Source organism: Podarcis tiliguerta (genome assembly GCF_965153285.1).
Source record: "Podarcis tiliguerta genome assembly, chromosome: 9".
Taxonomy (NCBI): Eukaryota; Metazoa; Chordata; class Lepidosauria; order Squamata; family Lacertidae; genus Podarcis; species Podarcis tiliguerta.
Genome location: NC_139542.1, coordinates 20314842 through 20320028, shown reverse-complemented (window position 1 = coordinate 20320028; position 5187 = coordinate 20314842).

The following is a 5187-nucleotide window of genomic DNA, read 5'->3' as shown; positions in this document are numbered from 1 at the left end:
CCCATTTCTGATGTCTCCTTTAGTGGCTTGGGTATATATTTAGCTGTGTAACTTGTTAACAAGCTCAGAGCTGAAACTTGATCTTCACTAACTATAAGCCAGCTGTATGGCTGATTTTTAGTTTACGTCACTGGCCTGTGGATATTTTTTACTCTGTAGCTCCTGATATATTCATCCCTGAAACATAATATTATCCATAGCCAGATATTTTTCAAATACTCTTTTAAGAGGCAAGCAAAACAGCCACTGTTTGTGAGTTTAAAGCTTTTATTTAAATATGATCCACTGATTTCAGATATAAAAGTCAGCTAATGAATGGAAATGTATCAGCACTTCAAGCTCCGCAATTGTGAAAATGGGTTAGCATAATCTCACCGGCTAGTTTAAGTCATCTTTGCATATTTGCCTCTCATAGAGCCTGTTTGGTGTGACCTGTGACAGTTACAAGTTAATGAAGGCCAACTAGCTGTCATGCCAACACTAATCATAGGGTGGCTGCCACCATTGAAAGGGGTTTTAAAACCACCAGGATTAAAGGTAATATAGATCCACGAGTGCCTTTTAAAATTTGGGGTGCTGTTCCAACCACCCTGCTTTTAGCTCTGTTCTGTGTTATATTTAAAAATAATGTATTTTCAAGAGGGAGGAGGCACTGGTGAATTTCAGAGCTCCCGAATAACCCAGGATAAAAACAAATGAAGTATTAAGCAAAAGTAAAATTCATTTAGGAAAATGAGAACATACATTCAGACAGGTAGCAGTATGGGAGTGAGAAAACTCAGGTTCGGGGACCAAATGTGCCCCCACCTCTTTATGTGGCCCTGAGGACCCACCTATAAAAACCACCCTCCTCAGTCACATACCCTCTTCCCAGATGAGTAGCTGGCAGTGTGGTAGGATAATAGTAGTCACCTGACCTGACAGGGAGGAGAGGTGAAGGGGCAAGGTGGTGGGGAAGTCAGTGTGGTACAAACACACCAGCAGGAATGTCAGATTGGCTCCACCAGTGAGCTTGCACTATGCTGCTCTCCCCTCCACCGTACCCCAGAAGCAGTGACACAGTTGTCTGGAGGTCAGGGGAGCTCTGCTGCCCCACCATGCTGACTGATGCTGACACAGGGCACACTGCTCACCAGTCCTGCTTTGCATTCTCCTTGAGTATTTTCACTAGGCTGTGTCTTTGAATTATGAAACAGTGGTACCTCGGGTTACATACGCTTCAGGTTACAGACTCCGCTAACCCAGAAATATTACCTCGGGTTAAGAACTTTGCTTCAGGATGAGAACAGAAATCGTGCTCTGGCAGTGCAGCGGCAGCTGCAAAACAGGCGGTGCATTCCATTTTTGGTGAACTCTTATCCTTCCTGTCGTTTCTCAAACAATGGAAGTTGAGCCTCTCTTAAACACAGGAACCATGCCTGTTCTTGTTAGCTTTCCTGAGAAAGATCTAATCTTGCCATGTACTCTATGCACTTTGCCACGGAAACAGCTAAATGAGAAAGTTCTTACTTCCTTTCTGTAAGAAATCAGAAAGTTCTTACTTCCCGACACTGCAGTGCGTATGTTTTGACATTGAAAAACAGCTTAACAGTGGCAGACAAGAGAGAAAATGGAATTCATTCTTATAGCATTGGCCATTTGTTTGTTACTGTGGGCATACTATAAGGGGAAGCTGACAAAAAACACACCCCACAATAACACATATTATGTGTTCAAGGTCAATTGGCAAGCCCACTGGAAATGTTTTATCACCCATCACAGCTTACTAATATTTACAACATTATGTTGCAGAAATATACTACCACATGAGACTTGACCCGTTTATACTGGGAAATAGGAAGTGTTTTACTTGCACTTTTTAAAAAAAGAAATCAAACCCCTCTCCACACACACACAATCACGGTCTCAGACATAAGTAGGTGTTCAATTCAAGAGACGACCCAATGCAGGCCAAGCTCTGCAGTGTGGTGTAGTGGTTAAGAGCGGTAGTCTCGTAATCTGGGGAACCGGGTTCGCATCTCCGCTCCTCCACATGCAGATGCTGGGTGTCCTTGGGCCAGTCACACTTCTTTGAAGTCTCTCAGCCCCACTCACCTCACAGGGTGTTTGTTGTGGGGGAGGAAGGGAAAGGAGAATGTTAGCCGCTTTGAGACTCCTTCGGGTAGTGATAAAGCGGGATATCAAATCCAAACTCTTCTTCTTCTTCCTGGAGTAGAAACTACAAATTCTGAATGTAAAACAGATTCCTCCTCCAACCCTCATTTAAGTGCTTGGTACTCTTGGTAATCTGATTGCAGCAGAAACACTCTTTTGACTGATTTCTTGCTGTTTCAATTATATAAGGAAACATTATATAAGAACCATTAAGGCTTTCCGTTTTTTTAAGCAAAATCTTTGTCCAGCAATAATCTCACAGTATGTAAATATTTACTGTAACGTCCTGCTAGAGTTTTATTTCCATTTAAAGATATTAAATGTTTTGTTTTAAAGCTGTCATATTTTTAGAGGTCATTTAGGGAACAGAAGGTCAAACTATACTGATGCATTATTTTGAAATAGGCTGCAGCTACTTTTGGAAAGATTCCACAGTGACTGTGTTGCAATATATAAGCTTAACAGCATCCTAAAATGTCACGATGTAAAATACACTCAAATCAGTATAATTTTATTACACGTTATCATACCGTTCTAAATACCCATCTCAGCTCTGATATGATTGGGCTTCCTCAACCATGGCATGCATGGACTACTGTTTTCCCACCAAATCTAAATGTTGCGGACTGACTTTCATTTGTTTTCTGTTTAAAAGTTCTTACTGCTGACCTCAAAAACTTTCTAAACCCCCTTCATGTATAGATTATGGTTTCCAACCAGCCAGAAATTATTGGATCTATAAACCACACAGAGGACTGTACATGGTTGGGGCATAATCGCAACAAATAAATTTGCTTTAATTTCATCTTTTGGCCTAGTGGTTTGTAAAAGCAGGCTTAAAATCAGGATTTTAAAAATATGCATTAAAACAATAGTATAACACAATAAGAAACATTATATCATATTGGTTAGCTGCCCATATCAGTGCTTCTATTCTTAACCCAGTTGCGTGGTCCTATGGTTGAGGAAGGGATGTTGTTTGACTAGGCAACAGTTGGGTAAGAAGGATCTATATGTATTCAAATGTTGACCTCAGCAACACAGGGGAGCAGTTTCCATGCCACTTGTGCCAAGGAAAGATGGGACCACAGAGGGAAGGGCCTGAGCTCAGTGGTACAGCATCTGCTTTGCAAAACTCCCCAATTCAATCCCTGGCATCTCCTGATAGGGCTGGGAAAGACTTCCGGAATGGATTCAGTTCAACCTCTGAGGTACCACTGTATTGTACAGTCAGAGTCATGCACCTAGAAAGTTAAAGGCAGTCTCTGCTGCTTTCCTGTTCTTGTGTCAGCTAATATGCTGCCCGTATCAAATGAGCATTTATTCCACATATTTGGACTGTAATAATCCAGGATATTATTAATATCCTCTAGGACAGAGGCTTTATCTTATTTGTGACCTAGAGTACATAGTAACGTTTAAGCAATCTTCTGTACTGCTTTATGCTACATTAGCCAGGGACATTTTGATAATTCCGCTGCAAATCCAACCCCTGGCTCTTTGTTTCACTTCAGAAGAAAAAAGGGAGAGCAAAACACATGCTACAGTTTGTCCTCAAAGCTATTGCAAAAGCAATGAGATCATTGTATATTTTAACAGTAAGAGTAAACTTGCTTAATCCTTAACAATGAGCCAGTTCAAAGCTGACGTGGCCAGGTGGGAAGTGCTTCTTCTTCTGTGTGGTCTAATCCACTCCTGTGATATATCTAACTATGAACTGTATAGCTAGGTGGGGTGATTTTGCTTTCTGCACCATTACTGACCTTCCCTGGGGGCCAAACTACATGGTTGTTGATTAGTATCACTGGAACTGATAGGACAGAAGGCAGAGAGACCAACAGCAGGAGGCAGCCAAGTCCAGGGGGCCGTGGGTGCTTTGGCACCCACAATAATATTTTTGTGAGGTCTGGGCCCCACCAAAGTCAATGGGCAAAGTTGAAGCCCTTTTTGTGGGCACCCACAATCTTCGGCGTGAGATGGCACCTATGACAGGTGGTACCAGAGCCAATGACAGGTTTAGCGATTATAGGAACATAGGAAGCTGCCTTAGAGAGACAGAGCATTGGTTCACCTTGCTCAGTATCGTTTACACTGCTTGAAAGCGGCTCTACGGGATTACAGGCAGGGTTCTCTCCTGGCCCTGCCTTGAGATACCAGACTGAAACTGGGGCTTTCTGTTCACAAAGGCTGGATTACGCATAAAAGGGGAAAGTATGCATAAAAGTGATTACACTGGCGAAAGCAACACACAAAATTGCATTGCTTTAGGGCAGGCATAGGCAACCTTCGGCCCTCCAGATGTTTTGGCCTACAACTCCCATGATCCCTAGCTAACAGGACCAGTGGTCAGGGATGATGGGAATTGTAGTCCAAAACATCTGGAGGGCCGAAGGTTGCCTATACCTGCTTTAGGGAGAGTACGAATGAAACACACATATTCACATAAACAAAATGCAAAAATGCATGGGATTAGGAGCAGTAGCTTGCAAAAATGTTTATATTTCAAGAAATGTACACTGAAATACTGATGGACTTTCATGTGGACTTTTTAAAAATGGAAAAAGTGGAAATTTTGCAAAAATCTGAAACTGGAAACATGAGAAATTGAACGAAACCAAAATTGGCAGATTTATCCATCCCTCAAGCTGGGGGTACCAACTTGAATAAAATATTGGGGGGGGAGGTAAGCCCATGACATGGCGCACGCATACTATTTGAATGGAAATGCTCACCAACTTTGGTGGGGGCAGGCCCCCTCTTTTATTGTGGTATTATCCCTGAGATTTCTCACCACTTGAAGAAGTGAGGAGCAGGAAACAGTACTAGTGGTCAGAGCAGTTGGTATGACTGCAAAGGAAGTGCAAATACCTTTCTCCTGATTTCCTTCATTGCCTTTATTATGAACTAGGAAGAGCACAAATCCTGGTGGTGAAATGGATGTCAAGCAGTGATCAGGACAACAAATAGCATACAACATAGTAGCAACAAGAACCCTGTCACTTTTTGCAAATAATTCCATTCGTTCGCCACACA